General features: G+C 37.3%; 1 protein-coding gene across 5 annotated transcripts in view; it reads left to right on the top strand.

Annotated features, from left to right (window-relative positions):
- The window catches only part of TENM4 (teneurin transmembrane protein 4), a 1,547,018-nt gene that overhangs the window by 829,823 nt on the left and 690,070 nt on the right, over nucleotides 1–27,125 (top strand). The gene's annotated exons all lie outside the window — the stretch shown is intronic.

Here is a 27,125-nt window from a genome sequence, read left to right as displayed (position 1 = left end):
TAAACTATCATTCTCTTTCCAGCACTGGTGAGATTTCACAGAGCTTGGTACTCTGCCCAATTCAAAAAGTAATATGGAGAGAGGTTGTGAGGTTCAGCAGCAGCCAAGGGCATATGGCTGGTCCACAGGCAACAATACCTGGTCTTGTTTAGTATAGAAAATAGAGTCAAACAAGTGTATCTAACACTGGTCAAGAACTGCAAGTAAGGGAGTTTCAGAGAAGATTGACCCAGACTCTTCCAGTAAGTGAAAGGTGGCAAAACAAAGTATAAAGGAATAACAGCCACACTCTGTGGCTTAACAGGTTCAGATGAGATATTAGTTTAAAAGAAAAAAATCACTCAGGAGGTAGTACAGAATTGGAACAAGTTACCCACAGAGGCTGTGAAATGTCCATCCTTGGAGAGCTTTAAGAATCTAATAGGTGCAGTCACAAAGTGTGCTATGCCTAGTCATAGGAGCACTCTCACTGTTTCAAGCAGAAAAGTGTGCTCAGAAGTCTCCTCCAGATAACCTTCCTATGAATCCATTGGTTTATGAATGAGGAGGTCATGTTTCTCCAGTGAATACAATGATTCTCAGTGGAAAACTTGGTCAAGCCAATAATTCCTGTTAAGATGAAATCTTCCTGCTGTGAAATTAGATCCTTTACATTTTTAATGCATATAAATTATGTCATATCTTTGGTCAGGAAATGAAAGCAAATCACAAAGCTTGGTTTAAATATTTGGAAATCCTACTTGTGAATATATTGGAACATAAACTACCTTGGCTAAGGTACAAATTGGAAATGAGGAAATGGTAGAGTCTTAGTTAAGGAAAGAGTAGAACAGTACTTGGAGAATAGAATCATAAGTTCTTAAAAAAAAAACCAAAAAACAGTAGTGCACCTCTGACCTGTTCAGAGTCTCTGGAAAAGTTAATGAAACAGTACATAAAGGTGATTCAGTGGACATAACTTACTTTAGTACTTCTTCATAAGCAACTCTCAGAGAGAATAAATCTCCACAGGGTAAGGAGCATAGTCTTGAAGTGGATTAGAAATCATTTAAAACAAATAAAACAAAATGAATCATTGTGAAGTGAAGGATCCTTCTGCCTCAGTCATGCTGGATCAGTTTCATAGGCCCAGGTGATGAAAGGAATGGAACAAGAATGAGAACAAAGTATTAACATATGGCACTAGGCTGTCCTGAGATGAGAAGAATCATATGGTACCCTCAAAAATATAAATGCATTAATATCTATACTGCAGGAGCCTCTACTGTTGTTACCTTGCTGAGTTAGCATTTACACAACGCAGCAAACACAATGTTTTGTCCAAGTAGTTGTCTCCCACAAAAGAAGTAGCTTCATGGCAGTGGGTGAAATTCAGCACTAGCGAACATGGTCGACATTCATTGAAATTAAAATGAAATGCTAAGGCAGTTCTAATAAAATTAACTTTGAACTTGTCTTCAATTCTGCATTCGCCTCTGTTTTAATTTTCTCGGTTCTTGTCCCTTCTGCTTTCTTCTTCTTTAGGAGGTCAATATCTGCAAATTTCCCCCAGAGTTTTTCTCTTCCTTGGCTTAATTTTTCATGGTGCAGGTAGTTCCATCAATTTCAATCTGTAAGCCCTTCTTTCTGTTTTGCTGTCATTCATCATTCCTGAAGACCAAGCGCTTCTTCCTTCTGTTACCTTTTGCCTCTTTATTTCTGTCATCACATACACAAAGACCAAAGTCACATTCAGCTTTGTTTTGATTTCTTCTTCTCATCCTTAAATACAGCTTAATAACCTTCCTGGTTCTACAGCTATTGGCTTCCTGAACAAGTAGAGAATCCACTTGCTGAGGAATTTTAAAATTTATTTACTTCTCTTTCCTGTTTATCATAGTTGCAAGACATGTTCTCTGCAATTCTGATTCTTGCATCTCTCCTCTTTTCCTTTATGATGTAAAGTTTCAAAGGTTCAGGTGAACTTTAGATAGCTCTTAATGCAAATGAAGCAGCAACCCTTTCTTTCTGCAGAGGTTAACTACTTTGAGAAGTCAATGGAAACTAACACATACCTCTGAAAACTTCCATTTTCACTAGACATCTCCCTCATTTCATTTTCTGGAGAGTTTTCCATTTGTGTACTGAAGGTACACCGCTGTGAAAATCTTGCTGTAAATTTGTACCTGCACAAGCACGATAAAGACAAGGGAAAACCTGTGTTTACTTGGAGCTTTTGATTTTGCTAGTGATGGTACACACAGCTCTTTCAACAGGGAAACAAACTGTCCTTCAGAAAGACTAAAGGTGTAAACTTGCACTCCCATGACCTCAGTTTGCATCCACAGGAAAATGCCCATGTTACACTATTAGATGCTTTCTTCAATACCTTAATTCACATGAAAAGATAATACTAAATTACCCCAGCTTTTGAAGAACCTGATTTCAAGAGGACAGAAAGAAGTAAGGCACTTACCCTTAAATGTAGTATTGAAATGATAAATTTAAATCATCTACAAAGTAAGAGGACTCATTTGGGACATCTCCTAAGTAAGGCTAAGTAAAGGCATAAGCAAAGAGAGGCTCAGATTTGCCAATTAAAATAACAAAAACTTTTCATGGAACTTCCATCAGGATGAATTTATTATTGTGTTCCTTCTACCTTGTTTCTTCTTTTTTTTTTTTTTTCTGATAAGAGCTCTAAACATCAATAAAACTATAATTTAAGTTATAGGGACAGTTTAAGTGAGCCCAGCTGAAATTCGAAAGCAAATTTTACTTCTCACAGTAAGTCTGATTACTCATATAAGCATTTATCCTTTTGTGCTGATAAAAATGAATCCCTTTAGCTGATAGATATTTATAATGACAGTCAAGATAGGGCAGTCCTAGGTAAAACTGTGAATTGGTTGTGGAATGTTGGGGTTTTTTTTCCTATAAGCTTCTTTTCTCCTTGTTTTTTTCCCCAATAAAATCAAAATACTAAGGAAGCATTACATAGATGTCAGCTGAGGAACATTCAAGGTCAAGAGCTTTGTCACATGAATAATCTTACAAATATTTCAACATTTACCGGCTGAAGAGGAAAATTCTTATTTTACTCATAGTATTGTTACGACAAATCAGGAGGTTAAGAAGGTATTCTATTTGTTCACAATCAAAGAAACTTGCTGAAAAAATGAACACCTCTTTGTAGCAAGGTACTGCTACCTGACACCTCTTTTCAGTGTAGGATGATAGAGCTGTTTCACAAGAGGCTCCCTGACTGACGTTTGAGTGGGTGCAATATTAAAAAAATCTTTGCTTTTATCTTATGGGTTGCGGTGTTGTGACAGACTTTGGATGTCTTCACCTCAGAAAATATCTGAGGAGGGAGGTGGCGTGTTATGCCTCTGGCCTCAAACTCAAGTCAAGATCCAATTCTGCTCTTCAGCACATCATTCCCACCACTTTCAGGTCAGAACTTCCATGGGATTTAGCTGCATAATTTTAATTCAGATTCATAAGTCTCAATAGAAACAGATTTTTTTTTAATGATTCCTAGATCTATCAATTGTTTTAATACTTAAAAACTTGATGACTGCCTCTGGCAAGATGCTTTGAAGTGCCAGTGTTGTCATCTGAAGTGAAATTCTGGAATTCAATGACATTTAGGAGCTATCTTGAGTTATTCTGTAAGCAGTTTTTCATTCACCTATTTGTCTAAATATATTAACTTCAGACAGCACAACAGTGTTCTTCAGCCACTGCAAACTGAAAGTACCAAGTTTTCTGGTGATTCAGATACAAAAGCAAGAAACTTTTAGTAGGAGCAGTCATTACTGTCACTGTCATTAGTGCCAGTACTAGCAGTAGGGTGAGAGCAAGAGGAGGTATTTCTCATACTTTTCATTATGGCTTAGGCAATTCCTTTGCAAAATAAATCTCAGGACCTTCCAGTCCAAAAGTGAGCATTAATTTTAGGTAGTTTAGAGGTAAAACTGAGTTTGGACTAGTGTGGAAAGAGGGACACCTTCTATCTGTGCTGTTTAATCTGTACCACAGTGCAATCAGAAATACAATAGGTGAAATAAAAGAAGACAAGATGAAGCACAGCTTTGCATCCCAAAGATAGGCAGTACTTACTTGAGAAATGTTCGTCCTGAGGTTCTGAATCTAGTCTCAGAATAGCTTGTATGTTTTACCTCCAGGAGTTACTGGATGAAATGCAGAATTTGTATATTTAGCATGTTGCTAAAAAAGTCCTTACCACAATCCAGAAACTAAAAATGCCCTTGCCTCAAGCTGTATCTCTCTCATATCTGTATGGCTCACAATCAGCTACAAAATCTTTTTTTAGACATAATGGAACATAGTAACTGGAGCCTGAAATCTCTAAGCCCCTCATCTGCCTGAAGGCCTGAAGTCAACTTTTCAAGATAGAGTGTGACCTTCACTCTCAATAGACCTTCATCTTTACGCAGCATCTTTCATAGCAGTGGCAATTGTTCACCATGGTATTTACTGCAAAGGAGATACAGAAGAGAATATACCCCTTACATGGAAAAGGGCCTTCACTCGCATTGCCATCCCTGCCATTTTATAGAATAGAGCACAAACAGAGTGAACAACAGTGCTCAAATCAATAAGGACATAACACCCACTGTTGTCGCAATTCAAACAGCCACAGGACAATCTGTTTTAAATTAGCACAAGACAGATTTACAGTAAGTCTAAAATGTGGTGACTGACTTATGGAAACAGGCTCAGGCTAGCTTTAAGACCATCCAGGCTTCAGGGTAGCAGTGGCACCATGAAGCCTACTGTGAGTAACCATCAGAGTTATCTTCAGCAGATTTCCTAGTCTGTGTTGTCATGGGGTCCCAACTGTTATGTCTGGAAAGTAATTTAGCAAGTTAGTTCTAGCCTTTCTCAGCTAGTTAAAATCTATCCTTTCTGGATTGCACTGCACATAAAAAACCAGAAACCTTTAATAAACTAAATCAAGAGAAAACTGCAACTAAGAAACTTTTCCACCAGGTGGCAGGTAGTGTCAGACACTGGGATGATCTCAGCATCAGGCATTGATATTTTTAACACACACTTTCAGTTTAAAGATATTTGTTGTGGTTTTAAACTCTGATATATACATTCAAATTGAAAATGGCTTCTAGAAGGAGATATTGACCCAAGCTGGACCCACTGGTGACTTTGACAAGGGACTTGTGAATATGGTAAGAAATTTATAATTATAAAGGCATAAAGTCCGCTAATTTAGTATCAGGTCAAAATATTCCTTTCATTACCCCTGTTTAATTTAACCCTGTGTCTGATTCTTGTGCGGCTCTAAGATCATGGGGACAGCAGTGATGGTGTTTATGGACTGCAAATGGATGTTCTTTGACAGTAGCTTGGCATTACTCTGTAAAATGTGCATACGAGAAATTAAGAGAGATTATAAATGACTGAATTGCAATTGGCATACAAGTAAGGGTCTTGGCAACAGCAGGGGGGTGCTGGGACAAAGATAACTTCTGGCAGCACTCCAGAGAAAACTCTATGCATGGAAACAGGCTGAAAAGCTGTGAGAGGAAAAAAAATAACCTCAGAGTCAAGGGCAAATCTTGGAATTTCCATCCCTGAAAGCAAAGTGAAGAATGACAATCACAGAGCCAAAGACACGGGTAAGCCGTAACTCTTACTGCATATTGTGCCTTCCAGCTTTGAAGGACTCAGTAGGAAAAAGTTATGGTATAGCCAAGAGATGACAGAGCTGAGACAGGCAGATAAATGGGAAACTAAAGGATAAAAAAGTCAGGGAAGACATAGAAAAGGCTGTCATCTAAGGAAAAATGATGGCCTATATAAGCCAACTGTGGCCAGTAGCCTATAACCTATTTTCACGAAGTTTTCAGGATATATTATCCGGAGCCTTTTCAAGAATTCATTTAAATACCAAACTTACATCTTAATAGTTCACATTTTTATGAAGGCTTAATTTTGACAAGAATCTCCAAATCATTACATGTAATAGTCACTTAAATTCAGTTTGACACTTTTTTATTTTTTGCATATATTACCTAAGTTAGGCAAAAGGTTGACAAAGGGCCAAGATATATGGACCTTGCTCTACCCAGGTCCATTTAGCAGACTTATAGACAGGGTCATTCTACTCAAAATAAGAAAGGATATGTAACTATTACAAAGGAGTTTTATCTTCAAAAAGCTTTGTTGCAATGATTTAATTTTTACAAACACCCCTAAAGAGAGAAACTGAGTCAGAGACTGCTCAGAGAGTAGAAAAGTATTGGTGATGTTTGGAATATTGAAGTCTGTTATTCTCAGCGTCTTGATCTGAGATCAGTAGATAACACCCAGCTCATGCCATAGGAAATCCTATAAGGATGTGGATAAGGATAACCATGTTGGTTGCTGGTTCTGAGCTAACAGAGAACATGCTTTCAAAAGTCATCTAAATGTCTTACGTGGGACCTGATCATGATAGCCACATGTATACAAACAAACCTGTAGCAGGAAAACATTCCCAGGAGCTGGATTTCATCTGTCCTGTGATACAACAGTAAAACTGAGGTCTAAGTAAACTTGTTCCCTGACCTCATTCTAGGTATGTTTCAGAATTTATTATGCATCTGGGACCACAGGCAGGTTGCATGCAGCTATTGTCCTCTCAAATGTGGGCTGTTATGCTCCAGCTGGGGTCTGAAACAAAGACCACTCTTGGACAGACACTGATGACATTTGATGTCCAACTCTGGCAACATAATGATCATTAGGGTTTAGTAAATACTATAATATAAATTACACACATATATGTATACACACACACACACACACACACACATATATATATGTATATAAACACTATAATAATAGAACAGCTTTCCTCACCTCTTGAAAGCACCTAGTTTCACCAGGAGCTACCGTTGTGTATTTATGCACATCTCCCCTAAACAAGTCTTCCGGCTTCCCTTAAAAGGAACACCTGAGAAAAGCCACCCATTTTTCCCATCTTGTTCTCCAAGGATTCTTCACCCATCTCCATCACTAGAAACACAGAAAGAGCTCCCTGAACACTGCCATTCAGTATCCTTTGGCTTAACATTGGACATGTTTCTTTCTATTTGTCCAGACGTGGTGCTCTGATCCTTCTTTTCTTGCTCTGTAACAGGAAACATGTAACATGTTCATGGTGCTAAAGTGTGCTTAAAATACCTTTTTTTTTTTTGCTATGAAATTACCCACCTGCACAATCAAATACAAAGGGGAAAAAAAAACAAAAAAAGAAAAAAAAGAAAAAGAAAAAAAAAAGAAAAAAAAAAAAGCGTGGTCTTGCATATTCCTTTAAGATGTGATTAAAAAGCAGAACACAACCTGCAAAAATTCCCCCACCACAAAAACCCCTCCAAATGGAGCTGCCAGAAGCTCCTGCACAGGACTTCACACTTTTTATCTGTCTCACACTTCCAGCTCCTCCATTCCCTCTTTCACCCAGCCTTGTCATCCTCGGTAGACCTGGTTTCTCCTCTGTCACCTGGAGCAACCACTCAGCATTCTGCTGTCTCCTAGATTCAGCAGCAGACTTCAAATCTCTGTTTATGCCTCAGTTCTCTCTTTCCTGCTCCTCCTTGCTTATTTATGATTGAAGCGTGTGATTGTATTATTTACAGCAAGTCTGTAAAACGCTTGTGGAAACATTTTCCTGGACAGAATATCTGAACTAAATAATTGCATTCTAAGTACTTCTCAGATTCCTTGTGGAAGATGGAAATAAACATAAATATGCAATTTTATCTTCTTATTTCCTTACCTGTGTAATGTTAGATAGGAAAAAAAGAAGCCAAGTTTTATTTGACTGCAAAACCAAAGGTCACATACCTGAATATTAAACATGTTTTTGCAAGGAACATTTCTATTGTATTTAAGAAGTCATTCCAAGCTGGTACCCAAAGTTCATCATTAAATGGTGCTATGAGGATTTTTTGCCTCAGAGGACGGAGTCCAAACCACTGAGATGAGTGGCAATATTTCTAAGTTAAATCTTATTGGAGAAATACTGTATTGTGGTTGTCAACAATAAGACAGGCTACAAATTTACTCTTGAATATAGCTGTAAACACCCTCATACATGTCATTTTAGAATCAAAATATAAAGACAGCAATATTTACAAAAGGTCATTAGCTCCAGAGGAAAGTACCTACAGGGAAACAATATGGAAGGGGAAATGTCAGAAGGAAAATGGCAAGGAAGTGATGAGCATGGGTCAATCAAATGAGGAGGAAGGACCGAAATGTTACTTCAAGTCATTATGAATAGCACAGACTGTGAAAGTGTCTTTGTAGCATAAAGATTCTCTCTGAGATGCAGGACAACAGATCATAATGCCCTGAATCTTGCTGGAAATACCCATTAGGGAGAGGATCCAGCATAAGTTGTCCATCTAATTTACAGTATCTGAGATTAAATTCTACAAGGAAATGAGGGGGAATGCTAGGAGCGGGTGGTTGCAAATGTACCACTGAACACGTAAGAGGCAGGTTCAATCTCTGCAAACACTATTTGGTTAAGCTGTTAAAGTGACATTGGCACGTCAGCATGTTAAAGCAGGGGCAAAGAAGCACAATTTTTATCTTCATCTTTTTAAAAATTCAGTGGTCCTGGCACTGTCATTTCTTCCTGCAAATAAAAGCCCTCCCCAACTCATTTACTGTTCCTTGTGTGGAGCGTGAGGCAGAGGGAGTTGTTGGCCCTTGCAAATGATAAAACCAGCCTTGCCAAAAATCCCTGTTGAGCTGCTGGTCAAAGTCTAATTCTTTTGTTTTCAAAAAAACTGTCAAGTGCAGCTGAGCCATTTCCTCCATAAAAATGAATTATCTTGCAAAAGACCTCCTTTTTTCATTATTCTCATATATAAAGTTAGATTTGTTTATAAATGACTTTGCATGATGTATATTCTACCACAACTGTCTGTATTATTTCTAGGTGCAGTTATTAATGCAGAGCAAAAAAAAAGCAAGGGTTTATTTTTATATCATAAAGAGTTTCTTCAGGAAAAACCCATAAAGCTGTTCTTGAAAATTTAGCCATTTCTTATAAAGAAGCCATATTTCTAATATATCTGTTATCACTATGGAAATAAAAAAGATTTAAGTATTACTTATAATTTCCGGAGGTTGGTTTTACATTGGAAATATGAATATTCAGTGTCATCTACTTGGTTAATAATAAAAATGGCATAATTATAAATAAATACACTCTCCATTTATTAAAAAAACCCCAAACTAATATTCTTAAAAATGATTGCTGATTTGAAATGCAGATTTGAAGTAACTTGGTATTGAAGTTCAAGAAAAACCTTCTAAAATCCTGAATGACCTTTTTTAATGTACAAAATAATAATCAGATAATGTCAGGCTTTATAAAGCATAGGTCCTCACTGTGGTCGCTGAAATGAATTGCTATTTAAAATGAAAAAAGATACATCAACTTTCCAGCTATACCACTGTGTGAAACCAGGGTCTTTGTAGCTAGCCACCGTACACAAAAAAATAAATGCAACCCTCTGCCAAACTCAAAAAATACTGAAACATTAAAAAAATACAGTGGTATCACTGGCTACTGAATACAGTAAAAAAACCCATCTGTAATTTATTACTCTTTGTCCCCCCCATATGCACATACTAGAGTTTGACATGGCTGAAGGTTGCTTTAACCTCATTCCTGTTGGAAAGCACAGCCCTGTTGATATCCCAAAACCCTATTGAGACTGAGGAAAACCACAAAATACAGCGCTGGAGATTGGTAATTCATATTTTGTTTCATGTTATTACTCAAAGGCTAGAAAACAGGGAATTTTAATGCTTTCATGATTCCTCTAAACCAAACACTATGCTAGCAACATTTCTTATTATAACAATATAAGCTGGGCAGTGAAATTTTTGAGCACACTTTTCTTAATCATTTTTTTCCAATCATAGTGAAGAATTTCTTTTACACAGATTCTTTTATACTATATAAATACCCATTTACCATTACTGTGGACCAAGCTTCTCTGTCCCAAAAAGGGTCATTCTGCAGGAATTTTTTCTAAGTGATTTGCCTATCTGTCATTGCAGAACTGAGCCCTAAAATAACAAATAAAAAAATGAGCAAATGGAATACAGGCTGAAAGAGACATTAAAAAATAGGTTGTGATGCCTGCTGTTCTTACAGCTATGTGAAAATAATCTTACACACCTGCTAGTCATTTTCTACAAGTATCATCATGGAAAGATCCCAAATTTCTACAAACACCTGAATGACTAAAGCTTCATACATAAAATGGTTGAATATTTTGATTTTATCATCAGTGTTGGTGAAGAATTGCAGAGTCCAGAAGTGAAGGAAGCCAACAAATAATGAGTTGGAGTAACAGTCCTAAGTCACCCGCCCAAAATCTTCCTTCAAAGCACAAGATCAAATAACCGAATAGCACATGGTACACTATGATACCTTTCCACTGCTGTCAACATGTCCCATTTTTGAAGACTGGCCTTTTAGCTCCATTTGCTGTTGAGAGTATTTGCCATGAGGGCATCTGTCACTCTGAAGTCCCACTGATGCCACAGTCGTGACAAGATACTAGATTGGTGTTAATCATGAGGCAAAGGCAGCAACTGAGGGAAAAGGGGAGGCCACATCAATCATATGCATAGATAACCTGCTGAATACAAATGGATGCAAAACTGATCTTAAATACTTCCCCATGCACTGCATGCAGTAAAAAAAAAAAAAAGTTCTCTACCCATCTACCTGTAATGATCAGATGAAAACACCTCTCTTCTGTGGTGCATTCAGTGCCTTCTGTAAGTCTGTCCGCACAGTTGGATTAAGATGGACTCATGTTATGCTTCAATGATATATCATTCTGCACAAATATTTCAATAAAATAAAAGCTAACACTAATAGAAATTCAGCTAGTCACTGACAAGCACCTGCAACATATCAAAAGGAGATAAAACATGAAATCAGCATGCACCTCAAATGCTTAGGAAGATATGCAAATGTCAGAAAAGCTACAATCAGAGCCATTGCAAAATCACAAGCAGCAGGATGAAAGAACAGGGCTTGTAATCTAGTCATCATGCAATGATTTTCTTCCTGCTGCAAAGCTCACTAATTACAAATCTATCAATTATGATGCTTGAAAAGCCCTACCTCCTACTCAATGAACATTTTCAGAGGCCAAATGCCACTCTTATCTCTTGGAAGGATAAAGATCTTTGTTGTAGTTTGCAAGTTTAATACCACTCACCTTTTTTGGTATCCTGATAGGATAAAGGGGAAATAATAGGACAAAGGGTAATGTCTTCAAACTGAAAGAGGGCAGGTTTAGACTAGATATTTGATGAAAATATTTACTGTGAGCATAGTGAGGCACTGGCACAGGCTGCCCACAGAAGCTGTGGATGCCCCACCCCTAGAAGTGTTCGAGGCCAGGCTGGATGGGGCTTTGAGCAACCTGGTCTGGTGGAAAGTGACCCTGCCCATGGCACTGGATGATCTTTAAAGATCATCTTTACTAAACCATTCTATGGTAGAATGTCCTGTGAGGGAAAGGGTGTTCCCTCAATACAGGACTTTGACCTATGTCTACTCTTTGCACTCCCATGAGCTCTCTATATAGATTTAATCTAGCTTCATAATCTCTCTGGGAGAATTCCTGAGCCTGGAGAGATTAATGGCAACCTCACTGCTTTAGTTCCCAGGCTGAGGTATGGAGATGGCACACGAGGGTATTGTAAAATGAAATTTGGGCTACAAGTGTACCCTAATTAACAGATGCAGAACTCCACTGCAGAAAATGCTGCATTTAGTCTTAAGTGAAAATGTTCTTGTATATGTTGTACAGCTCATAAAGTGTTTTGGGGCTTGGGAAGCAAAAATTTGCATGAATCAATGTATTTTTATTGTGTGATACAGGCAAAATTACATACTTGCACTCAAAGTCTAGAATAAGGGAAACATTTTGTAGGGTCATTTCTTAATTCTTTTATTAAGAAAGTGCTTGCTTGCTTGTAGCATTGTGTATATGGGTTGATTTGACAAAGAAGATCACAATTTTATTTCTCTTTGTCGGGAACCCCATCATCACTTGAGCATCCCACAAGCTGAACATGGAGGTTTGACAGATTTTAGTAAACATACATTCAGTATGTGCATGGGAACCTTTCTGATAGATGGACGAAGAAAATGGGTAATGCTTATTCAAAAGGGACAGGAAATAACAATTCTGAAAAGCACTGTTGAAACTCCTTGATTATTCTTCCAGCAAACACACAGTTTCCAGCAGGATTTTACTAATGATTCTCTGTCTAATTATTGCCTGTGGTAAAATAATTTGGTTTATTTGTAACACTGAGGTTAGGAAGAATTGTCTGTGTGTACAGTCCTTCTGAGTGAACTTGGTATTAAGAGGAAAAGGAAATACTTTAAAATATCTATTTAAGTATCTCAGTCTCAGCCACTTCAAGTGTTTACTGCCTAACAATTTTTCCCTTGATTTACCTTACCTATGCTCTAGAATGGACCTACAAAAGGGCTTATTGAGTATGCCATAGAGTTTTTGCTTCCTTTTAAAATTACTTCAACTTGGCCAACCAGCATCAGACTTTGCTGAGGTATAGCAAGCGTAAATTCTCTCACTTCCACTGAGAAGCCCTCCCCAGTGCGTTTGCGTGTGTTTTTGTGTGCGTAAGTAGCACAGAGGAAAAAAGCCAAAACTGTAGTTTCTCCTTCACATACACAACACCCTTCTCCTCAGCTGTCCTCTGCTTTTGACATATTGCTGGGACAATTCCAAGGAGGCTTGTTTTCTTGTTTTACATTTAAGTAGGATTTTCAGCCAAAGACTTCACAGCACTTACATGTAAGGCATGTAAGAGGATGGTGCCTCGTTTCTTAAATAACAAATAAACCAAGATGAAATGCACTAAAGTACACTTCCTCAAGAAAATGTAGTAAGTCAGAGATGGAAGATGGCGATAGCAGAGCATGTTTCCTCTCCTAACCATAATTAGGAATGGAAGAAATGTCATTTCTGACAGAGGAAGATCGATTTAAATCCTTTGATTTTTATCATTGCAGGCTTGAGAGGAAGAAGGCTAATTATCTTCCCAAATTAATAAAAACCTAGTATCTGAAGTATACTCTTTCCTTGCCATGTGCTACAAGTATATTCTCATTTAATAACTTCTGAAGTCCTTGGCAGCTCTTTCCTAGACTTCAGTCAGATCAGGCACTTGCTATCAATGAGAGGATTTACAATTAATGTCTAGTGTGGATAAAGTAGGACATCCATAATTACTCCTTCTCGTTACAAGTCATTTGCTGTTTTAACCTTTTGATTCAAGGGTGCTGAAGAATGCAGGCTGGTCCTCAAAAATCAATCCTGACTTAGAATTTCATAATCCATTTCTACTGTGGGAGGGGTTTGCCTGAAACCATATGAAGCTGTTTCAAAGAAAAACGAATATGACCTTTTCTTGCACTCCTAAGTTTGCTTTTGTCTAAAGCAAAGGAAATACATTTTTGGGTGGGTTGGGTTGTGGTTTGTGTTTTTTTCCCTGTAAACTATTTTTCACAAAAAAAGGAAAAGAGGCTGAACACTGAAAACACTATGCCCTGCTATATACCTGACGAAAGCACAATAGAAAGCATTCCGTTTGGATCATATACCCCACGATGAAGAAAGGTATCTTTTGTGGCAGCATGCAACTACAGGATAGGATGTCAAACACAACTTCATATCAAAATTACTAGCCAGCAGAACCTTAGTGCCTAAACCAGAAATTTAATCAACACCAAACAAGTTTCTTAACAAGAAACACCATTGTTTTCCCACTTTAAATCCTGTTAATGGATCCTCAATATTTTGACTGGATACGGAGTTTTCAACCTACTCATCCCGTGAAAAACAAAAGAAAAAATAGATCCTTTTGCAAGTCCAAAGTAAAATCTCATTTAGTTTCTCCTAATTATAATACTTTGGACAACAGCCATACTCAAGAATTTCTCTTTCCTCTGGGATGAATTGGTCTCTAAGTCAGCAAATGTATTAAATGGCTTTGTTCTTTTTAAATGTAAATCTATACTTGGAAAATCATCAACTAATTTTAGTCTGTTTGGGTTGACATGATCTCTGTGCCAAAAGTTATATTTGCATTCTATATTGGCTTCCTCTTGTCTATCAGAAAACGGATTGATATATGTGTGTATACACACACACACACACACACATATGTAATAGATATGTGAGTGTTTCATTTTAAACATATATGTGTGCGTTTAAATTAATGCTGACTAGTTTTCTCTGGGGTATACAGATTCCCACCACACACAATTCATGGACAAAATAATTCTAAATGGGAATTTCATTAGCAGCTTACTAATCTCACCATGTCAGCATTAAAACACTCCATCGTTTATAGCTGTATCCATGTAATCGACTATCCTATTTATCTTAACTTCCTGTTAAAGGCAACTGGTAAACTTCTCCAAATATGGAAATTCTGGGTTGTATCAATTAGAGGAGGACCTGGATTTGGCACAAATACACTTATATAAACCCTGGAAAAACTGTTGAAAGTGAAGTCTTTTGTTTCTTATGAGCAGACAATATACACGAAACCCCTCTACTTACCACCTCCAAATTTGGTGGTCTATCTTTAAAATTTTAGAAATATTTCAGTCACCATCAGCTCTCTGTATCTCATTGTTTTAATAACTATCAAATCAGGCTTTTATCATTTAATTATTTATTTATATCAAAATCATCAGAGATTTTTTTCTTTATCTACTCTAAAAAGAATACAAAACCGCAAACATAAATAGAAGTAAAACAAGAGAGTTACAGGATTTTGGAACTGAACTTTAATCATTATCAGTAGTACTTATGTCCTTTTGAAAAAAAGAAATCTCTCTGAGAATTCTTATCAAATATTCATGGTGTTTCTTAGTTCCTTATCAATTCTATAGTCATTCTTTTTTCTATAACCCAAAATCCCAACTCTGGAAAAGCATGCCTAATTTGTTGAGTGTTTTTAGAACATGTCTATTCTCACTTGCATTTTCCCTCCCAAGAGTCAGCCTTTTTGAGTGATTTGGTGAAGAACTGACTGCTGAAGGAGTGGCTGGTGTCATTGCAGAAAACTATTGAGTGTCTTGAGAGCCACAGCAAAAACAGAGGCAAGAGTTTGATTAGCCGGGGTAGTTATGCTAGGTTTTTCATATAGACTGTTTTGTTTTGCTTTTTAGTCTCAAACAGATCATTTGCAGCATTCTTTGGTAAAACATGCTGTTTTAAAGACACAATGCTGAGAATAATGGTTTCAATGAAAAGTAAACTCAACTGACGACCACATTTCAGATATAACTACAAACTGATATCTCAGCTGCACTTCTTCTGAAAGCTGACAAATCTTTTTAATTTCATGAAATTCAGGTCAGCCTATAAAAATACAGCCAGAATGCAGAATTCTACATGGATTTGACATGAAGCCAGACAAAAACAAAGGCTTTGACAAGCTTTCTTATTTTCTATTTCAAAACTAAAACAAATCAGAGAGGAAGGATCAACCACCCATGCAAATTAAAATCCTGAAAAATATTCAGTGTACTCCTCAAACCAAAAATTTCTGATCTGTCTAAAATCAACCCCCTGGAGATGATTGATTCCATGTAATGAAACCAAATAGTGAGATACAATTATCAACCCCCAAAAAAATCTCTACTATGCACTTAAGGCAGCATTTTCAAACTTTAATGTGTTTTGTCAGGTAGTGTACAATGCCTTCATTACTACATGCAGCAAATTACACAATTCTTACTAAATAAATTCATTAGTAGGGATAGTCAGCACCTACAGGATACAGATTTCTCAGTTTCAGTTGTCCAATTACACATAAAAATTTACTCTAGACTCACAGATTCTCATTCTGTCCCTGGAAACTCGAGATGCTGCCACACAGATCACAGAATGGTTGAGGTCAATAGGGACCACTAGAGGTTGTTTTGTCCAGTCCTTCAAATGAAACATACTTGAGGTGTCTTAATACTCTTTCAGGAATATAAAAAAATATTTTTGTTGAATTCCGTATAGTGACTGGATAACCTATAAATAAACCCATTTGATTACTAGCTTTTGTAGCTTCCTCCCTTTACCTTGTAATTCACAGCGACTGTCAGGAAGAATTATAATATTTACAACATGCAGCATGGAATTTTGTTCTGCCAATCTGAAGTAGCTTTCCCTGGTCCTATTTTAATAAAATAAAGAATAGCATATTGAAATCAGGTGTAGACCCAAGGCATTGGTTGCAGTTAATTGACTCCCTTTGCAGATAATTGACTCCCTCATTTTCCCTTTTGAGGGAAGCCAAAGGACATCACAGGAGAGGAGACAAGGCGAGAAAAGCAAATAATATGTTTCCTTTCAGCATTTTAATGCTCTTTGTACATTTTTTAAAAGATGGTTCATGTATATATACTGTAACATATATACCTATTGAGTGGCTGGCCCATGAACAGCAGCAGTGAATTGCACTTATGTGGCCCAGATACATGAGACAGGGAGAGAGATTCATTGATTGAGTTTCTGTATTTTAAGTGTTACTATATTTACTAGATAACAAATTAGAGATTTGTTAGACAGCAGGCTACGTAGCTGTCTGGGAATCATGTATTTATTATGCATGGCTCTTCCAGAGTCATTAGAAGTTAAAAAGAAAGACTTACTAGAATGTGAAGGGGAATTCAGCTTGGAGCTGCCTGGGGACCACAGTGATGTGTCTTAGTAACAGTCAGAGTTAATTATAGCCCCCAGGTTACAATTCTGGGGCTTAAATATGAACTTCTCAGATATGTTAGCAAACACTAGTATTACTATACAAATGGATACATCACTGCATAGAGAGTCTTAACAAAGTTCTCATTGGTATCTTCTACATCACTGCTATTGGAAACATCAGAGAGCACAGTAAATCTGATTTCCATTCCTTTTACTCACCTGCTAGATAGTATATTATATCCATTGTGTGAAACTTCCTGAATGGAATGCGATGGTGTCTAGATGCAAAACTGTAGACCATTTAATTTCCTTCCCTTTCCATTTTGATATAACAGGGACTTTCATTTCCTGTCTTGAGCAATTTTCAGGTCCTGCTCACATTGGTGATGCTCAACTCCAAAGATGGCAGCTAGTGACAGACGAAAAATGATGCTGCTGCAAAAGTTAGAAAAAAGTAGAAAGAGATATTGTAAGTCCTAAAGTTCAAGCAATTCAAGCAAAACAACAGGTCATAGTGAGCAGGAGAACATATTAATCATGCTTTACTCTAGCTGGTGTTTCCTAACCAGAAGTCATTAAGTATCTGATTAGTGGATCGCTGGCAGGCTAGATCATCTGGTATTATAACTGACTGAAACTTTTATATGGATAGATCTTAACACTGACTTTGTCCTAGTAAATGAAGTTATTGTATTTAGAAGGAACCAAATCAAATAGTAGGACTTTAGTGTTGGTATATTATAAGGAATAAGAAATATAAGAAAAGTTTGAAAACTGTCATGGTTCCTTTGACTGTTCTCAGATCTACACTAATTCTAATTTAAAAAATCTTCATTGCATACCAAATTAGGAATGTTTCTATTGGGTTAGAAAAATGGTCCCTGCTTCTCAGCATCCAGGCTCTGAGAGTGTCTTGGGGCAGATGCCTGGAGAAGGGTAAAGGAAAGCAAGCTGATACTCTTTCTAGAACATCCTGCCGTGCTCCAGCTCTTCATGGGAGATTTTATTTCCCTCTGGCTGATTTTGAAAATCAGAAGCTAAAATTGCTGATTCAAGTGTAAAATTGGGATTTTGAAGTTCAAGGCAAATCTAGCTGGAATCTCTATAGATGTTTCTGCAATACTGCTGTTCCAATAAAAACAACCAATTTCTATTGAAATCAATTTGATTTATGCATGACTCTCTGAAGGCAGAATATGGCCCTGTGAAATTTCTCATAAATAATTTCTCATAAATAAAAGTAGGTGCTTTCTCAGAAAAACAACTTCTTTATTTCTCTGGGATCATAGGATCATAAAATCACTAAGTGTGGAAAAGACCTCTAAGGTCATCAAGCCCAATTGCTATCTGCCAAGACCACCAGTAAACCATGATAATCTACACATCTTTTGAATATCTCCAGAGATGGTAACTCCACTACTTCCCTGGGCAGCCTCTTGTAATATTTCTGATATGTCATTGGCCTTCTAGGCCACCTGGGCACACTGCTGGCTCATGTCCAGCAGTTTTTAAAGACTACTCCTAAGTCCTTTTTTACCAGGCAGCTCTTCAGCCACTGGGCCCCCAGTAGCCTGTAGCACTACCTGGGTTTGTTGTGACCTAAGTGCAGGACCCAGCTTTCATGCATATTGAACTTCATGCAATTGGCCTTGACCCATCAATCCAGCCTGTCCAGATCCCTCTGCAGAGCTCTCCTGCCCTCCAGCAGATCAGCATTCCCACCCAATTTGGTGTCATCTGGAAACTGATTGAGGGTGACTTCATTTCCCTCATCCAGATCACTGACAAAGATATTAAACAACACTGGACCAAATACTGAGCCCTGGGGAACCCCTCTGGGGACCAGCTGTTAACTGCATTCAACTCCATTCATCATTATTCTCAGAGTCCAACCATCCAGCCCTTTTTGTTACCCAGCAAAGAGGGCACCCTTCCAAGCCCTCAGTAGCCAGTTCTTCTGTGAGAATGCTGTGGAATGGTGTCAAGGGCTTCACTAAAGTCCAGATAGACAACATCCACAGCCTTTCCCTCATCCTTCCCCTGGAAAATGTCCATGAAATGTCCACAAAATGTCTTTTTTGAATTGGTTTATGCTTTTCCAGAACATTGTTATTATTAAAAACTTTCCAGTGGCATCTGTGGGATTAATAAAATCTATCATTTGCAAAGATCTTGCTTTCATCACAGGTGATAAAATATAAAGAATTTTCCAGTATGCATATATTGCATTTAGCTCAAGGTACAGAGGACATTTTTAAAATAAAGCTTAAATGAAAGAATTGCTTCAGCCGTCAATGAAATGTGCTTTTAGGGGTGAAACACAACAGCTGTTTAACATCACAAAGCAATATCATTGAATAATTTAGTTCACAAATTTGAGAAGAAAGGAATATTTATTCAAGGGAAACTCCAGATGGAAGTTGGGAAGGCAGATTGTCATTCTAACACGGTGTTACAATTTTAACAAAAAAAAAAAAAAAAACAACCCAGTAATTCCTGCAATACTTTTACTCTTTCACAATGTTCTGTAAAATGCTAGATAGCAACAAGATTTTACCCATTACATAATGTGTCACTATAACTCTGCCATTATAAGATGAGGCATTACTGTCTCCTTTTAACATGACTCAGAAGAGTACCACAATTTATATTAGTGGACACGGGGATATGAGATTAAATGCAATGGATCACATCATTCATCTGTTTAAGGCAATTTTTTTCTGCATCATTAGCTAGTATCAGATGTTTTCATAGCTAATAATAGCTAATACTAGCTAATTCTAAAACATTAAAAGTATCAGCAATATATAACTGCAAACATGGAATAAACTATTAACCAAATTTAATCCTAATTCTCATTGCTTAGTTATTGACTGAAATTTAGTGTATATCAGTTTTTGAGGTTAAATCTCTCTAACACCACTGTTAATAGCAAAATATTACAGGAATATAAATTTTGCCACCATTGAGCACATTTTACAGAATTTATATATATATATATATATATATAATTTATATATATTTATATATATATAAATATTTATATATATATATATATATATATATATTACTGATGACCTTGTATATATGTGCAACACAGGCTGGAGAGAACTTCAGTAGGCAGTTTCCTCGCATGAAGAATATGATCCTAGCAGGGTATGCTTCAGTTTGATAAGCCTAAATAGAGCCTTTATTTTGTCTGAAATTTGAATTGAAACATGCTCTGGAAAGTGTGATTGTATATTGAGTGATCAGTTAATGAGTCCAGTTTTAGACCACTAAGAGCTTCAGCTGGTCATACGCAATTTTGCTGTTCTGACAAGAAAATGCATCTTTTAAATTCCCAAGGTTGTAGTAATAAAGTCAATCACCAAAAGTTATTTAAATAGAAGTCTTAAAACCTCAAGGCATAGAAAGTTATTGTACCTTATGAATATTTAGAAGAGATGACAGTAGCAAAAGAGCTGTAAATCAGACAAAGAAAAAGAAAATTTTAGAAGAAAAGGGCATGTAAATTTTCTGAAGTACAGACCAAAGAAATCCCCAGAAATATTTAAACAGGTTTAAGTATATCTGGATAAGAAAAAGGAAGTGGAGAGGGAAAGGAATTCAAAGTCCAGGAATGATGAAACGAAAATGGAAATGTAACCTGTCAATTTGGAAAAGTGCACTTCAGGATGTATTATAGAAATTCCTGTGCTATTTTGAAATCTGACTTCTTAAACTGTCCTTACAAAAATGTGTTTGAGATCTTCTCTGTTATGCAGTGTTACACCTCAATAAAATGAATTGATTTGGGATCCTCTGAGTTCCTTGAGCTCCTCCCTTCTTTAACATTGTTTTGAGGTACGCTGTGCTTTTGGCTCCTTCCACCTCAACCTGTTACAAGTGCAGTTTGGAACTCCTGAGGGACTTTGTAAGATCAGAGTCTTATTCTCGGCAAGATCCAAGGTGATACTCAAACATGCTTTCAGGACAAAGATCTCTCAGTAAATAATAAAAGAAAATTTAGATTTTGAAGACATCTAGCATGCAATGTTAAGTATTAATATGACCACTTATTTTTTGCTACGTTAGCAGAGAGGGTAACTTGTGACACAGATTGTTCTGACATGATACAACAGTCCCTGGAAGGTACTTCATGCCCCAAAGATCTCACAGTCCAATGTAAGCAGCTACCAGTGAACACAACAGCTGGGGAAGCAGAAGGTAGCAGTGAAATCATAATCAGTGAGATAAACTGATGAGTCATAGCTCATCAGCTCATAATCCAAAATATAAGATGTTATCTAGCACTGTTACTATGAGACAATTCATCATGTATGCTCTGCATTGTGCTTAAAGTCTTGCAAATATGGACAATTGTGGCCTGTGGGAATTTTCACCTACTCCCATTGCTGAGTGAAATTTTAGCAATCAAACAAAAAGAAATAAAAAACCCAAAAAGATCTTATATACTCTCTCAAGACACAGCAATGATAGGAGGAACCTATGGTGGTTGGAGCCCAGACCAGTTTATCTTTAAAGGACTACAACTATCACTTGGCTTTATCATCAGAACAGAGCACACTCTTACCAAGTAATTGCAAGAGGTGATCTGATGCATTCTGCACTCTTTTGAAGCTTATAAGAGCTCCCCCCAGTCAGATTACACCAGCTGCTTGTGGACTACTGCTAACAAATTATAAAATACGAAAAATATCCATATCCCAGTAGAAGTGTTATGGCTTCATTGATATCGAGGAAAGATCAAACAAATCCTTTCTACAGGGAATCTAATACAGCTGCCAAGGAGGTGTATCCTGTACCACAATCTCCTAAACTGCCAAATACATGTATCATAGAATTATAGAATTATAATATGGTTTGGATTGGAAGGAGCCTTAAATACCCTCTAATTCCAGGCCCTGCCATGGGGAGGGAAACACCCAGACACCCAGTAGTTGGAAAAGCTGTGAAAGAGGGCCCAGAGGTACTGCTCAGGAGGGTGCTGAACTGTCAGAGGTGATGAGATGTCACTGGAAACGGTCCAATTCCCCAGCATTTTTGTGATATGATAGCTGCAGAAGCCTGAACTGAAACTGTCTAGAAACATGTTAACTGACAGAAATACACAAAATTTTTAGGCTGTAAACATTGGCTGCTAGGAATCACTTGCTACAGTAAATGCAATTCAAAAGGTTTTGTTTTTCCAAATTGAGTTTGCTGGCATCTAAGTCAGCTATTGACTATGAAAATGTGCTTCAGAAATGAAAAGGATGCGTCATACGCTATGTAAATATGAAATATTTTCAAAAGATTTAAACAAGAGTGTGAGCATACTTAAATAAACCTCATAAAGAAGAAGCTGAACAGTCAATAGTGCAGTATTTTCATTGGGCTCTGATAAGAGATTGGATTATAGATGGAACAAAACCACTTAGAAACTGCTACAAGAGACTGAGTTGATTTTCCAAGAAAAAGAGGTGGCTCAATTCAGAATTAAGCATATAGAGGTTATTTGTGATAACAGAACAAATGTGCACAAGAATCCATTGTGCTGAGAGCTGGAAATCATGGAAAATGTAGAGAAAAACAAGAATAGTACATGGAGTAAATGCTTAAGACCAGCACAAATTAAGAAAATGTCAGATACATTGGAAAATTGAACCAGCTTCAATAGATTTTGCCACTTTTCAGAAGTTTCAAGCCATCATTTCTCCATTACTGTATTTGGCTGTGGATAGCACAGTGCTAAGGTAGTGCTCTGTGAGGGGACAGAGACAACTGTGACACAATCTTAATCAACTACCAGAAATGAAATGTCACATTTAAAACTTTTAAGACAGATGCTAATACAGAAGCCAATCTGTTGATTGGCTTTCTGGAATCCTCAGTAGAAGAGCCACACATAACAGAAGGGTAAACAGACTAAATGTAAGGGAATGCTTGTGCTTCTTAAAGGAATGTATGTCTCCATGGCACATGTAAATAAAAATAGAAAAGATGCAATGTGTAATAGGACTAGTATAGAGCAAAATCATTTTGGGTTGAAAGCACATCTTACTGATGTTCTTGATAAAACTATATTCGTTGAAGATGAGAATTGAGAAGAGTTTCCAAAGGTGTGTTTCTGAGAATTGATAGGCTGTTAGCATGATATTCATAGCTTTAATAGCCTATAAAATCTTCATGCTGTGTGGAGAGTTTATATAAAAGGGAGAGTTAAAAGGGGATAATGATAGGCTTTTTTGCAGCAAGAATTGCTGGACAAGGCTGAAAAGCTGCACCTGCTACTTTGGATGGAGGGAGAAAAACCTATGCCTCACTAAAATAATTAAATTAATATTAAAAATATTACACTTGCATCTGAGGTGTTGTGTTTAGGAGGACTCTTGGTGGTTGCTCTTAGTAAAAAAGATTCCATGTCTGTGTAATCTTAAGAATCTCTATGGGACACATGCTTTTACCAAAACGACATTTGTGTTTTCTGAGGTTCACACGGTATTTTTCTCTATGACATTTGATCTTCTGAAAGATTGCACTTAATCAGCCAGGGTTCCAAGGTGCTTTGGTATGAGTCAGACACAAGAACAGAAAGCATAGGTAACATATGTACCTATGTTAACATAGGTAACATAGGTAACATATATCCATTTATTTATGGTCACCACTTCTACGACTGCCCTACAGACAAAGAGGAAACACACAGTCCTTGAAGTACATTATAACAGACATTCACAGAGAATCTGAAAGCTTTTGGTCAGCAGTCTAGAGTGTTTATCTATTTGTTGCACTGAATACCTTAGATTTTGACAAGAGTCCAAAATTAATGGTACATCAGCCTTGAGGTACTGACATGATACAAAAATAAGTTGCTTATGAATACCTCCACAGATAATCTTCCCAGGATGAAAAGCCTATTCCCTTTATTACAGAAAGTCTTAAAACCTGTGTGTCAATACCAATAAATGAAAAAGGAGTCACTGACCTTATTTTATGGGAGTAAATATGCTCTCAAGTCTTTCTAAACTGGCTGGAAGGCTGTGTTATAATAAAGACCCCGACAGAGTAGGAGAAAGAGATAACGAGGAGAAAAGATATCCTAAATTTTCTTACAGAAGAAAAAAGTTATTTTCAACTAACTGTCCCAAGCAACTGAACCCAGAAGTTCCCACAGCAAAGCACAAGACTGAAGTGCAATTTTGCTAGATGTGTAACTTCATAAAGTTACACCTCTCAGCAAGACAAGTCAGCAGGTGCCATTCTGTGCAGTGTGACCTTAGGTCAGGTTCTCTTGGAGCAGTCCTGTCAGTGCAAGGTTTCATCCTCTCACTTTGTCCATCCTGCAGCAGGTTAGAAGCTTCTGGAAATCTGCACTAGTACCATTCACTATTCATTGAGCTAGAGCTAGGATCCAGAAACTCAGTTTTGAACTGACTTAGATATTTGGTGAAAAGTTGGAGGAGAGAGACTGGGTGAAACTACATTTTGTTGCTTTCCAACTAAAGCATCAAAAGGATGAGGCCAGCTGGGGCTCTCAGAGTGTGACTCAGAGCAGTTCCTGAGTAGAGCTCCCAATTCCTCTGTCCCATGAAGTCAGCTTTTACTGGCAGGGAAGCAGCTGGGTGGGCATGTGGTGGCCAGGAACAAAGTTCCATCTCCCGACAGCTGGATTGTCTGTGAAGAAGTGTGGTGCCTCCCACATGGGCTTTGAACTATGGGGCAGCCAGCCAACCACCTAACACCTCCCATTCCCCATGTGATGCGTAAAGGCAACTATTACTACAGTAACTATCCAAACAGATGTTGATGGGAGCTTTACATGAGCAGAGAAGAAAAATGGATCAATGAATAGGGCAGCAAAACCTTCATGTGGTGTCCACCTCTTGTACTCCTTGCTCATTCTCTCTTTAGCTACACTTCAAGCAACCTTGTCTTGGTGTACAGAATATCATCTCATGAGGCAGTGCTGAGACACAGCTATTAAGAGTGAGCCCTGCAAAGAAGACTTTCCAAATTTACAGTAAGATAGGAACTGTCAGATACAACCATGCATAGATTGCAATGCACAAAGCTAGATCATTTTTTCTTCCCAAGTCATAGGAATTGTCTTTCCCTAATTCTCTGATTCATTTTTCAGCCTTATATTCTGCGTTTTAGTCACTTTTATCACCCATGGTCCATTGCTGTTTTAATTAACTCCATTCACTACCTTAGCCAGATGAGGCTTATATTTTGGACCCATAGCGAAGTTAAGTTTGTTCACCTACCACATGTATTTTAGAAGTAAACTAATAATTCAGTTTTTAAGGGTTATGTGACTAAGAAAAAATACCATTTCAACCAGTAAGGTATAAAAAAATTCCACAGAGCTCAATACAGTAAATCAAGCGCACAAACCACCAGGAACCTGATATGTCCTTTTGATCCAAAAGGAGTAACTTGAGGATTGATGCTTCCATATCGTTTCTGGAGTAACTATTTTCCCGGGATTTTGCTGAAAATATTCCAAAAATAGTGGGAAAAATGTAAAGTACATTTCTCAGTGTTGTCATATGTAATTCTTCAAATGCTTATGTTAGAAATTAGTTCATCCATTTCATTTCTCTCCCACCCATGTAGGAGAAGGAAGAATCATATACAAAAATGTATAAATAAAACAGAAAACAAATAAACAAACAAAACCCAACTGAGACCCAAAACCATTTCTATCACAAATCTCTGACTCCCACCATTACTAAATCAGTTCCTATCCTCATTTTCACAGGCAAAACAAGTGGTCTGTGGTTAGGAAGGGTAATTGGATCAGTTTCCCCAAAACAGAATTCAGAGAAAACAAGCAGATGGCTAACTTTTACACAACCAGAAAGAAGATTGTTACTGCTTGATCCTGCATATATGATCCATCTTCTTGCTTCTCCCACCATCGCTCAATTCAACTTCTTTTATTTGAGCCCTTCATTTTGTGCAATGCCTGAAATTAGACCTGGCTTTAGTAAGACCATTTCTTACTGAATGAAGGAGCTGGTGTGCTGAAATCCGTTGAAATGCTCTTGAATGTATGAGATATTCAGATATTATCCAAATGCTCTGGAGCTCACATAGCATTATAGTTACAATGAAATGCAAAACGGGTCTGACAATTCACATCTGACATTCAGCCTGGGATATCTTAGTGTCCATCTTTCAAAAGAAAATAGAGCGGCAACCCATCATCTTGATGTTGGATTTTCGTAAATGTATCAAGCTGGACACTCAAAATAGAATTTTTTTTAAATGTCTTGGCCAGTGTTTTACATTTTGTACGCGGTTTAGTGCAGCTGCAGTAAAAGAGGTCTAATATGTTGGCTTGTCTGAATAGGGCTTGGTTATATAAAACCATGGATATTGTCTAGCAAAGGGTTTCTTGATTGCATGAAGAATAGAGTGGCTAAAGAACAGAACATCTAAATAATAGGGATCAAAAAATTACTCAAATGCAATGATGAATATACCATAGTTTTTATGCGTGAGGAGGGAGTAATGCTGAGACTGTTCTCCTTTAGGAGCTGTGATATCATGGCAAAAGTATTTAGACCAGAATGAGAAATGTTTTGGAAAAAGTTACATAATAGATTTTTGTTGTTAGACTAGACAGAAATGAGAGGAGATACCTTTATATCATGCTAATTCCTCTTCTAAAAGCTGCAGAAATTTTGTCATTGATCTTAGCAGAATGGAATATGATGGTGTGAAAAAGAAAGCTGTGGACTGCTTTTAAGGAGGTATTGTTTTACAGGACCAGTGAATAAACAAGGCCTCCATTGTAAAGATCTTAAGTCAGGTTTTATTGTCTAGGAATAGCCAAGAATCTTAGTGCTTATAAAGGAGCTCTTCATTGCCTGAGCTTTCCTCTTTCCTGCTTCATTGCTTAACTCCATACAAGAGCCAGAAGACTCAGGCAATGCTAAACTGCATTTGAAATCCCTGATTCAATGTTTTTAATGGGCTGAGATAGTAGTACACAGGCGTCTTTCTGGCTTTTATGCATAGGAAATAGCTTCACTCTGTTTGGAAAGAGAGGATGTTAATCTGCTTCCTACATTAAAAAAGAACCACAAAAACCTGCCACCCATATATGAGCATCTATACTTTCAGCATGTCCTAGTTTTCAGCCTGGAGCTTTGCCTTGGTGAATTCTACTGATTTGATGTCCCTATGTTCCAAAGTTAGGGCCTAGACAAGTCTCAGTGTATCCTCATATTTCACAAAGATACTTCTTTTGTAGACATCTGGTGTATGACTCAGCTCCAGCTTAATACAAATATATTTGTGTTGCTGCTTGGAAATATCTATGTGTAC

Source organism: Motacilla alba, chromosome 1 (assembly GCF_015832195.1).
Source record: "Motacilla alba alba isolate MOTALB_02 chromosome 1, Motacilla_alba_V1.0_pri, whole genome shotgun sequence".
NCBI classification, from domain to species: domain Eukaryota; kingdom Metazoa; phylum Chordata; class Aves; order Passeriformes; family Motacillidae; genus Motacilla; species Motacilla alba.
The sequence above is the reverse complement of the archived record's forward strand: the minus strand, read 5'-3'. Positions and strand labels throughout refer to the sequence as shown.